The following is a 12,680-nucleotide window of genomic DNA, read 5'->3' as shown; positions in this document are numbered from 1 at the left end:
CACCGGACACTGAACTCATAAAGAACTGAACATATGCAGGTGATAATGATGGTAATGCACAATTGAGAATAATTAGTGTCCGTGGAAACAAATGAGTGACGAAGGCAGGTGAAGACAAACCTGAGTGTGAGACACACACACACACACACACACACACACACACACACACACACACACACACACACACACACACACACACACACACCACACACACACACACACACACACACACTTCTGCTAAGGTCCTATGTATATGACAACATACTGTATATGTGACAATATATTTACAATATTATTGTGTCAAGCACACTGAACTGTATCTATGAAGGAATAAAGAAAAAACGGCAACAAATGCATATTGTTCAAGAATGTAATTGTTTCTTCAAACCTGAATTGTTCCTGTTTAAATTCCAGTTGTCCTCTTCTTTTCTCTTTAAGAAATTCATTGTCATCCTGAGCCAATCGAGCTAAATGAATGCACAAAGAAATATACAGCACACATTTTACACATAGAAAAGACAGCATTTAAGATCATGATTCAATAACAACTGAACAACAACAAAATTTTAAAATAATAATCATTTAAAATGAACGTAGCCTACCAGTGCCTTCTCGGTAAAACCTTGGCTTTTCGTCAAGTAACCAGGACTGACAGGGGAACTTAAGGCATTTTCCAGAGGGTGTTTTCACTGTGATATGCTCACAAAACCACGAAGAAAAATTGACATAGTAGTTCTTTTCAAGTTTCACCAGGACAATGTCTCCAAGGTCCTTCTTCACACAGACGTCGAAGGAGAACTCCTTTAATGGCAACTTTTATTAGACACGTTACATATATATATATATATATATATATATATATATATATATGGGATGGGGGGTGAACAAACCATCAAACAAACAAACAAACAATAAACATATCTCCACTAGAGTCAACCGTTTATCTCAATGTTTACTGTTGCAGATTATCAAAGTTGTGTTCACGAATACTGAACACAGTCAGAACGAGCCATTGGAGGAGCGCTAATTTTACTGGATCGAATTATTTGTCTTCATCATCAGCTACGGAAATGAACTAATCTGCTATAACTTTACAAACGGCCGGGATATGGAATAGTGTCGACTTAATAAAAAGAATAATACAACCTTGATAAATCAATTTATTACATTTGGTAAATGGGTAAATATTAAACCCAATATCGACACGTATGAAACAGACCTGATGCCCAATATTGAGTTGTTACAATACCTTAGAAACCAAAAAGCCAAGCGAATATTTGAAACTCTTTCAATAAATAACTATCATTCATCCTCTGACAATGTAATGTTTGTTATTTATTAGGGGCCAAGCACAGCTTGCGGGAAACTTATGAAATTTGGCAGACATATAAAGGACAGTCTCAATATTAACCATAGTATGTTTGGACGGAGTGTCTATCTCAAACCCTCTAGCGCCACCTACTGTCCAATGTTGCACTCACATTTATTCTACTTTTCAATCGTAAGGACTATAATAAACAGTTTTTTTACACTGATAACCAGAACATAATATCAAAACTAGCAATAGTAATAATAATAATAACAATAAATTTAAACAAAAAATACAGAACAAAATAAATAAGTTAAAAGTTAAGAGGGCCATTATATTATAGAAAAGTTATTACATGAAGAGCCTCAAAGCAGAGCAGATTCTAAAAGCCTTAACTTTCTTATTAGCAGATGCTGAGATTGCATTCAAATCAGTTTCCATTTCCTTAAGAAGACAGAGAACGCAGGTTTATGGTTTGAAAAGTTGCATTTGTGTACAATTTGCTTAAAAAAATAGTATATTAATAATAAAAATAGTGTTAACTCGATGTCAGCTACAGGGTAAACGGGTAAAGTTACAGGGTAAAATCTGTGGATCAGCTCAAAGGACACTTAATTCACTTTATTTAAAGTATCAGCCATGGAGTTTGTAATGAATGATTTAAGAAAAAATCTGTATCGTTAGTTGGTTGACTAATTAATAGGCTACTTTTGTGTTGCCAATTTTGTGTTATGTTGCGGGTCAATTTGACCCGTTTCGATTTTCAAGTTGTTGGAAATACTGGTTAACCTTTGTTTTTTGTCTTGATATTTTGTGACTTTTTCTCATTTATCATGATGAACATGCATGCAAAGTTTCAACATGCTGATTTGTTTTGACATATACAAACAAAATTACTGTTACGTTCATGATGTTCGCGGGTCAATTTGACCCTCATAGGCAGCCATTCAAAAGCAACTGTACAGACACAAAACAGGGCACTTCAACTCCAGTTCTAACGTGCAAGTGCATCTAAAAGTGCTCTAACCCTAACCAAACACACTTGAAAAAGATAAAATTACAGTGTTCAGAATTATTTGCAAATTACAGATGAAAATCTTTGTCAGACACCGATAGTAAAATAAGCTCTCATTTCAATATTCAAAATATCTAAAATACCTAGCTTTTAACCAAAACTTTTATGTAGGATTTTCAAAGGCAGCTTCACAGAGCCAAAAAATAAATAAAAAACATTAATTTGATGAATGTTTTTGTTATGTTTGGTTTCTCACTTCCCAGTGACTGAATAATGAAACTAGGAAAATAGGTCTTAGGAAACTAGGGAAAGTTAATTTAGGAAAATGAAAAAATTTCATTATACAGAATTTGTTTTTGTTCAGTTACGATGTTCAAAGCATAAAATGTAAAAAAAAAAAAAAGTAAAAAAAAGAATATGCAAAAAAAATCAGTATACTGTTTATTTTCCAATTTTGTCAAAACAAAACTGTTTTAAAAAAATGTTATAAAAACATTTTCATAAATCATATTTTCAGATATAATGTTTTTGTAATGTTTGACAAATGTTGATATTAAAAGTTTACAGTTTGTATCTAAATCTTTGTTGTTTTTCATAGTGTGATTTTTGAGGAATTGTATTGAATCCAATTAGGGTCAATTTGACCCGGTCCATAAGGGGTGTACACAGAAATCGAACAAAACACAAGGGTTAAATGATACTATTGATATTTAAGTTAAGGAATTGTGTTGCAAAATGAACAAATCTTTTTTCGAGTCATTTGATTCATTTAACGACCGAAATGAACGAATTGACTCGAAAAAAGATTTGTTCATTTTGATGAACGAGTTCGAACAGGAGAGTTACACAGAACAGAGAAAGGCGAGCATGTGAGCTTATAAAACTTAAACGTTGTTATTTTTTTTTTTAAATGAACGATCGTTTCGCATGATAAGACCCTTATTCATCGTCTGGTGTCGTTTAAAGACATTTTAAGCTGCATCTGAAGCTGTTATTAACTGTATTTTGGACCTTGGACCGTATGGTACCCATTTAAGTCCATTATATGGAGACAAATCCTGGAATGTTTTCATCAAAAACCTTAATTTCTTTTCGACTGAAGAAAGAAAGACATGGACATCTTGGATGACATGGGGGTAAGTAAATTATTAGCAAAAGTTTTTTTAAAAGTGAACTAATCCTTTAATAGGACAGTGTTCGTCATATAGTGATGTCACTGGCATATCTTCACCCCACGCCCATTCTTTAATCTTTTCACCAAAAAAAGTGAAAAGGCTGAAGCCGTTTAGACTTTTCTCTTTTTAATGCACAGAAACAGGTAAAGTCAATCATGTGTCTATCTTGCTTGTTAATCTAAAAAAAGTTACCTGAGTGGTGGTTGTTATAATGACTAGGGGTGTGACGAGACGCTTATCTCACGAGACGAGACTAGACACGAGATTGGGTTCACGAGAACGAGACGAGACGAGATTTTTGCACAATTTTTCAGAAATCCTCAATGACAAAATTCATGACTGGAAAAATAGTATGCAGGTGCAATTTTCAATGTTTTAACTAATAATCTTCTAATGCATGTCATTTCAGGTCTACTTTATGAGTATGAATTATCAAATGCGTTGAAAGAAAACAATATTCAAGCACTGTAAAAGGTTTTTATTGACTGGCTTTTCTCCTGTATAATTTCACATTAGTCTCTTCAGACCTTACTGTACATTTAAGAGCTTTCAGAACTTCTGATTGAGGCTGTGTGTGACCTCCTAACTGAACTCCTTTTAACACACATTTAACAGAGAAATAAAAACCGTATAAACAACAAAAATAAATAACTGTTTTCTCTTAGTCTTATTAAGTGCAAACAATAAGTGCGAGTGCAACCATAATCAAAGTTAGCACACAGACTCTTTATAATTGTTGTGAAATTGCGGTTTTATTTTGCACCGGCAGTTATAGGGTTAATGCGGTGAGTTCGGAAAAGGCCGAGAGAAACGAGGCTGTTTGTCTCTACAGTTGTTCTTGCGTTCCGATTATAAGTTCAGAAACGGAGCCTCCCTTGTCTGTTGTCCTTTGTACGTTACAGTGCTCTCTCAATATTCGCAGTGCCAACAGAGACCAGAGCCGCAAATAAACAGTCCAGAGATGGGTATTGGGAGACGGATTATTTTATGTATGCAGCCTAATTTGTGCGCAATGCACATCAGGGAGCTTGTGTTTTACTTTCACTTACAAATTCGTGACCGCGCGTATAGGGAGCAGCGGTGCTGAGCGCGCATTCTAAATGATAAGACATTTACCAGACGTTTAGTCTGTTGCGCAACGAATCCTCCGCCATCGTCACGCGATCAGTGAACTGTGATTCGTGCTGCACTGATTGCAACGGCAACTCGCGCTGGATGAGCAGAGCAGACTTTTGCATTAGTTTATAATGGTTTTTATTTTTTTATAAAAACAACAAAACGATAGTTTAGGCGAATGTGAGTGTAGCGGTGGAATATTAATGGGGATATCGCGAGACAGCTTTTTCACTCGACGAGAAATCTCGTCATATTTAGTCTCGCGAGATCTCGTGGCACGAGATCTCGTCACACCCCTAATAATGACTTATGTATATTTTCAATCAATGCAAAGTTGCTATCGTTAGCTTAAAATGACAAAATGAAGAGAGCCGATGGCAAAGAAATCAATTCGACACAAGAACTGCTAAAGGAGTGGCAAAAATACTTTAGCACATTGCTCAACAACAACATCATCATCACGGATAGCTCGCCCATTGAGCCTGCCGCTAAGGACCTCAATATCGAAACACGACCATTCATCATCGAGGAGATAAAACGAGCAATTCAGGAAATTAAAAGCGGGAAATCACCAGGGCCTGACCATGCAATAACAGCAGAAGCATTAAAGTTCGGAGGAGATTATGTAGCCGGTCTCCTCCTTGATATCTGCAACAGAGTCTACACGCAAGAATCGGCACCCGAACAATTCACAACCAGTTTAATTGTCCCTCTACCCAAGAAAGGTGATTTGACCCTGATGAACAACTACAGGGGGATCAGCCTTATGTCGATCGCCGCAAAGGTCTACAACAAAGTTATCCTGCATAGGATAAGAGACCCGATCGACAAAGTCCTGCGCACCAATCAAGCTGGCTTCAGAAGAGGTAGAGGGTGCACAGAACAAGTTCACATCCTGCGTAGAATAATCGAAGGCTACAATGACAAGAATCTCGACTACTACATCACATTTGTCGACTTCAAGAAAGCCTTCGACTCGATCAACAGACCAACAATGTTCGAAATCATGAGACACTATGGCATACCAAACAAATTGGTAAGAGCAGTTCGAGCAATCTACACCAACTCCAAGAGCCATGTACTAGTCGAGGGGAAGCTGTCAGAGCAATTCGACATTTCAACTGGTGTCCTACAAGGCGACACACTAGCTCCTTTCCTGTTTATCATCGTTCTCGACTATGTACTAACAAAAGCTGAGGAGGAACATGCTGATACCACCCAATCCAACGGCATCGTAACACATCTAAGAGAGTCAACTAGGCAACTTAATGTCTCACTATTCGACTTGGACTTCGCAGATGACATCGCTCTATTCGAAAGCACCCTGGAAAGATCGCAGCAACAACTTAAAACAACAGCCAAGTGGGCCAGGAGAGTAGGCCTTGAAGTCAACATAGGCAAGACAAAAGCATTAAGCAACAAACAAAATGCTGGCCTAGACATGGCAATCCATACCCACCAGTACATACAGCTAAATGGTCAGAGCATCGAGTGGACCAAGAACTTCAAATATCTCGGCTCACAAATAGCCTCTACAGAGTCAGACGTCAGAGCACGAAAAGGCCAAGCATGGGGGGCCTTTTGGAAGATGGAAAGCGTCTTTCAGGCAAAGACCATTCCAATCGAACTTAAGATCAACATATTTGAAGCCGCATGCATCTCAATCCTTCTATACGGCTGCGAGAGTTGGATTATCAACAGCAAGATCAAAAACCAGCTCAATAGTTTCGCTACCAACTGCTACAGAATAATGCTCGACATTAAACGTCCAGACAAAATCAGGAACGAAGACATCTACAAGCAAGTCGACCGCGACCAACTCGTCCTCCGAGTGCAACAAAGGCAGTTGAGATTTGTAGGCCATTTGTAGGAACGACTTAATAAACAAATATGTTTTGTATGCACCACAAGAACGGCACGGGAAAAGAGGCAGAGGAAGACCACATAAACTGTACCATCAATACATCGGCGAGCTCATTAATATGGACGTACCGGCTACAGCGAACAAACTGAGGGATGTGGCCAAAGATCGAAGGGAATGGAGAAAATTGGTGACCGACTGCAAACCTACCCTGTTTGCAGCCGATTGATGATGATGATGTTGTATATTTTCAATCAATGCAAAGTTGCTATCGTTAGCTTATTAGGCCTATACGACGACATTGTCCGCGGCGACACAAGTGGATTTTTTTGAAAGGGCAAGTAAAAGACAATTACTTGCCTGCTTTGGCAAAAGCGTCGTATATGACGCCTTGGGATGAGGACTTACAGCCTTCATCTTTCAGTTGAAATGGCTGATAGTTCAGAATTTACTGTTAGCCCTCTCTGAACATCAGAAATTCATAAAAATAAGCATATGTCCCTCATAACCAGTATAACACTTTTTTTTTTTTTTTTTTTACACATATCATGGGAAGCCGAGTTGCCACCCCTCATTCAGCTCTTGCCCCCCCTTTGCCACCCCAAATATAAAATCCTGGACACGCCACTGCTATCACATGAAGCAAACATCCATCCCTTCTTAAATGTCCGCGCCAGCGAGCGTGTTGGGCCGTTTATTTAAACTGAGCAGCCTTTCTAAAACCGTACATATTCTTTATACATCCTAATCATAAATACAGTGCATGTTCATAATAATAGTTTAAATAAATAAAATAATGATTTAAACTATGTTTTACTTCTGACATAAACATTTAGATTAAATATGCCATTCTCATGAATGGTGTTAAACACTTAAACTGCATGAAATCATTACTGAGAAGTTACAACATTTTTATATTCAATAAATATAAATATTTGTTGTGGATGCAATGCTTTTGAACACTTTCCTCTGGAATGCTGTGTTTTAATGTTTTAACTACAGAGATTAATTGCTTATCATGATAATAGCATGATTGTCTGAGAAAAATAGTTTTGTGCAAATAATGCACAACAAGGTCTATCGTTTTCCATTAAAAGCAAAAGCCTATTTTATCAATTTTATTATATTATAATTGCACAGATTAACAGCAGTGATTTTTTTATGTTTGCAGCTAGGCCTATATGTGAGTGTTAATTATAAACTATATTTATAATTACAGTTCATCCCGTATACGCAGATTGAAACTTGAAGCAATGCGGGGGGTGATAAATAATTGGACCTGATGTCACAGTCACGTGAGTCGTTAACCGGTTCAAGTCGTTGTTAACCGGCTGACACACTTATTAGAAAACTGTAATCTTTAAAAACTATAACATATGGCTTTACAGAACCAATATATGCCCTCATATTTTATGGTAAACAAGGACAAACGTGTTTGCCATTTAACAATTTATTTGCACTTTGTACCAAATAATGCAAGCATTGGACAACAAATCTCGTAAAAAACATCACTACAAAAAACGTCCGTGCTTTAGAATTTAAAATCAGCTGCTTGCGTTCGGGTTTGTCCGATGTCTTTAATAGGCTACAGTGAATTGTCATAATTTGCGTAAAATCCCGTGTTTTAACTGATCTACTGATCTTGATGGAAATTTGAAGAAGCCAAGTGAACGGCAGCTCTATTAGCCTTACACTGAGGTGGAGTCACCAAGCGTTCATATAAACCATAACTTTATCGCTACAATAAAACATTAGCCAACATATCTGTACTTAATTTACCATGGTAAACCGATAATAAGATGGGGCCTAGGCTACATTTAAAGTAAGCATTTAATATTTATTTAATACGACCAAATCATTCACAAAAACGTACATAAAGGAATGTCATGCTCAGACCTGAATCGTCTACAACCAATGAAATTGCTCATTGCTGTATTATAAACCAATTAAATTGGGAGTGAGCCCAATGTGTAGCCCCGCCCCATCGTCCAGACTGCACTCTGGGGTAGCCTACTACGTTATGATCGCCATTGTGTCGAGAGTCATTGTCTATCTATGGAATATATTCCACGCAAAAAGAATCATAAAATTACATAGGAACGACCATCCAGTGTTTAACCAGAGTATTTGTTTAAATATGCAATTAGGCTACAAAAAAAAATCCATTTAAATTCCACATCCGTAGGGGTATAGGAAATAGCCTATGAAACACTGTTAGAGAACATGCACACTGATGAGAGTGACGGTACGACGAATGTAAATGGGCTGCGCGCTTTGAAATGCAAATATATATATATATAGGCTATATAGAATTGAATTCTACAAATAATAAATAATGTTGACAAATAATACAAAAGATGATTAAGTTAGCCTATAGCCTACACTTTGCATGAAAAATAGATCGTTATCCAGAGAGCACTTAGTCTCTAGGCAGACTTTTTCCTTCTAAATATTTTGAAATTGAGTGCCTACAGTTAACTAATTATCTCCAAATGTAGTTTCGAGAGTGTTAGAGTTAAGTAATTCGTTTTAATGATATTTTTATTGTTGAAAATGTCTATCTTAGCTATATTAGAATGAATGCTTGCAAAATAACGCATCAACAACATTAAACAGCATATAAAACAAAACAGCCTAATGTTACTGAATGAGCTTTAGGATTGTTTCTGAATTCGATGAGGATGTAGCCTTTAACACGTGATTTTCTCAATTTTTTGCTCAAAATGTTGCTTTTTTGAATGAGACTTACCCATCCATGTGTTGATAAAAATAAAAATAAACTTTAAAAAAAACACATTAAAAATAGTAATGTTTCCAAACTTTTGACCACTATATAATAATGGAAATAAAGAATAATAATAACTTAAAATAAAAATAATCAAGTCTTTAAAGTACTTACCCTTTTAGACCAAACAAAACCACCAAAATAGGATTTGTTGACCAGGACTCTGTCACTGCTCTGCTTCTTTGAGTTTATCAGCGTCAGGTAAATTCTGTTCGTTTTCTCAGCCCGAATCTGTCTGTAAGTAGAAACAATCACCTTGTAGGTCAACATCTTGCCTGAATGAAAGATGTAAAATCTCTGGATCCTCAGTTTATTCTTAAGCACCTTTATATGAAGTTCACTTCCAGCGCTACTCCCCCCTCCTGTGACTTTATAATGTGGGTTTGGTCTTTCAATCAAAAATGTCATGTTCATACCTGCATATGTGATATAAGTTTCTGAACTTCGAGAAGAGACATGAATAGCCTAGAGGTATTCCTGTGGTACAGACAATCCCCTTTCACTCATACACTTTTACAATCACAATTGCCACTCCTACCCTTCTCAATAATATCCTTAATATAAAAGTGAAGAGTAATATAAGAGTGTACATTAAATCTAATTTAATATTGATATACTACGTTCAAAATGCCCTCCCGCAATGTAGCCTACAGTATGTGGGTCAAAACAAAGGGTAAAAATCTCCGGCCGAATAACGTCCCGGGTTACGTATGTAACCCTAGTTCCCCGAAGGGACGGACGCTGCGTGTAATCGCAGTGGGAACGCCCCCAGCGTGACGCGTCTGAAGCATGAATGAAATCAGTCAATGGAGAGAATGAGCGTACGGCGAGTGACGTCATAGACCAGGAAGCTATAAATATCCCCTGAGCACACAACACGCCAGCTTAAAAGTTACTGAAGCAGCGACCCAAGGGAATGCCGAGAGTATGGCAGGACACGCAGCGTCCGTCCCTTCGGGGAACTAGGGTTACATACGTAACCCGGGACGTTCCCCTTCAGGGACTACCGCTGCGTGTAATCGCAGTGGGAACGCAATACCCACATCCCCATACGACCAAATCCCCGTCGTGTGTCATTAGGAGACACAAGCCGACGAGACAACCTGAGCCCCGGGAGTGGAGCTAAGGTCAAGGGAATAAAATCTGACGAAAGTGTGCGGTGAGGACCAGCCTGCCGCATCACAAACGTCCTGAAGAGAAGCTCCTGAAAGAAGAGCTGTAGAGGCAGCCATACTCCTGGTGGAATGAGCCCTTACAGCCAAAGGTGAAGGCTGATGGGCCGAACCGTAAGCAAGCGAGATGGCCTCGACCACCCACTTGCTCATCCTTTGCTTAGATGCAGGACACCCTCTCTTAGGTGACCCAAAACAGACAAACAATTGTTCCGATCTCCTCCACAGAGCAGCTCTGTGGACATACGCATCTAAAGCCCTAAAAGGGCACAGCAAATTAAGTTTCCTCTGGTCTGACGTCAGAAAAGGCGGAGGACAGAAAGCCTGCAGAACTATAGGTCTAACCAAAGTGGTCGGCACCTTAGGAACATAACCTGGTCTCGGACAGAGAAAGGCCTTAACCATACCAGGAGCAAATTCCAGGCACGAGGGAGCCACCGAAAGTGCTTGAATATCACCAATCCTTTTTAGAGATGAAATAGCAAGAAGAAGGATAGTCTTAAGAGTAAGAAACTTTTCCGAAACTTCCTCGATGGGCTCAAAAGGAGCAAGGGAGAGACCTTCTAAGACGATGGCCAGATCCCAAGCTGGTACCCTTGTGCGAACTGCAGGCCTCAGCCTCAGGGTGCCACGAAGGAAGCGAGATATAAGTGGGTGTTTCCCGAGGGAACCTCCACTTGAAGGGGCGTGGTAAGCAGCTAAGGCCGCCACATACACCTTCAGTGTGGAGTGGGATAACCCTGTGGAGAGACGGTCCTGCAGGAAATCCAGCACTGTACCGACCGGGCAGTTAACTGGGTCCTGCTGGCGCTCTCCACACCAAGAGGTGAAAAGTTTCCACCTCGCGGCATATAACTTTCTTGTGGAGGGAGCTCTGGATTGGAGGATGGTCTCAACGACCTCAGCCGAGAGACCAGAATCTATGAGCTGGGCCCCCTCAGAGGCCAAGCCCACAGCCTCCATAGCTCTAGACGGGGGTGAAGGATCGACCCACTCGCCTGAGAGAGCAGATCTCTCCTGATCGGTATCTCTAGGGGAGAGCCGTCGAGGAGAGACACTAGGTCCGCAAACCATACCCGGGCCGACCAGAACGGGGCTATTAGCAGGAGACTGAGCCCGTCCCGGCGAACCCTCTCCAGAACTCCTGGGAGCAGAGCGATCGGGGAAAAAGCGTACAAGCGTGACCTCGGCCACGGATTTACCATCGCATCCAACCCCAGCGGGGCTGGATGGCTGAGAGAGAACCACAGCGGGCAGTGTGATGTTTCTCGAGAAGCAAATAGGTCTACCTCGGCAAGACCGAAATGTTTCCATAGGAGTTCCACCACCTCGGGGTGAAGACTCCATTCCCCGGGCCTCGGCCCCTGTCTTGACAGGATGTCCGCCCCCTGATTTAAATACCCCGGGAGATAAATAGCTCTCAGAGAAAGAATTTTCCCCTGGGACCATAGAAGGATCTGACGTGCCAGTTTGTAAAGCGGGCGAGAACGCAAACCCCCCTGATGGTTGATATAAGAAACCACCGATGTGTTGTCTGTCCGGACAAGAACATGGTGGCCCCTTAGGTCTGGGAGGAAGTGTTTCAGAGCCTGAAACACCGCCAACATCTCTAGGCAGTTTATGTGCCACAGACGATGATGGTCCTCCCACAGACCCTGAGCCGGGCGACCATCCATGATCGCCCCCCCCCCCAACCCGTGAGAGAAGCATCTGTCGTTAGCATAACGCGACGACAAGGAGCTCCTAACACAGGGCCTTGGGACAGAAACCAAGGATCTTTCCACATGATCAGGGCGTGATGACACCGTCGCGAACTCACGATCATGCAAAGCGGATTTCCCCTCGGGGAGAATCCCTTGGTCCTGAGCCACCACTGTAACAGTCTCATGTGCAAGAGGCCAAGAGGTATCACGTTGGACGCAGCTGCCATTAGACCTAACAGTCTCTGGAACTGTTTTACAGTGGATGACTGGCCTAGCTTGACCTGATCTACTGCGGCGAGAAACAAAGCAATACGAGCAGGTGACAATCGTGCCTGCCTCGTCGTTGAATCCCACACTACACCTAGAAAAGTGGTTCTCTGTAATGGAGAAAGAACACTCTTTTTGGCGTTGAGCCTCAGCCCCAGTCACTTGATATGAGCAAGAACGACATCTCGGTGCCGAACCGCCTGTTGTTCCGATTGAGCTAGAATCAAGCAATCGTCTAAATAGTACAGAAAGCGGATGCCCTGTAACCTCAGCGGGG

At 40.4% G+C, this 12,680-nt stretch overlaps 1 long non-coding RNA gene across 1 annotated transcript; it reads right to left on the bottom strand.

Moving 5' to 3' along the window:
• Positions 1–381: 381 nt before the first annotated feature.
• Positions 382–9,490, bottom strand: LOC130070443 (uncharacterized). Its single transcript, XR_008803881.1, has 3 exons — positions 9,376–9,490; positions 603–801; positions 382–467 (listed from the first exon to the last, which is right to left on the bottom strand). It is a non-coding gene; the product is annotated as an uncharacterized LOC130070443 (long non-coding RNA).
• Between the last annotated feature and the right edge of the window lie 3,190 nt (positions 9,491–12,680).

The sequence above is a fragment of the Rhinichthys klamathensis genome, unplaced genomic scaffold (genome assembly GCF_029890125.1).
Source record: "Rhinichthys klamathensis goyatoka isolate OS25496 unplaced genomic scaffold, OSU_Roscu_1.1 h1tg000406l_1, whole genome shotgun sequence".
Taxonomy (NCBI): domain Eukaryota; kingdom Metazoa; phylum Chordata; class Actinopteri; order Cypriniformes; family Leuciscidae; genus Rhinichthys; species Rhinichthys klamathensis.
The sequence above is the reverse complement of the archived record's forward strand: the minus strand, read 5'-3'. Positions and strand labels throughout refer to the sequence as shown.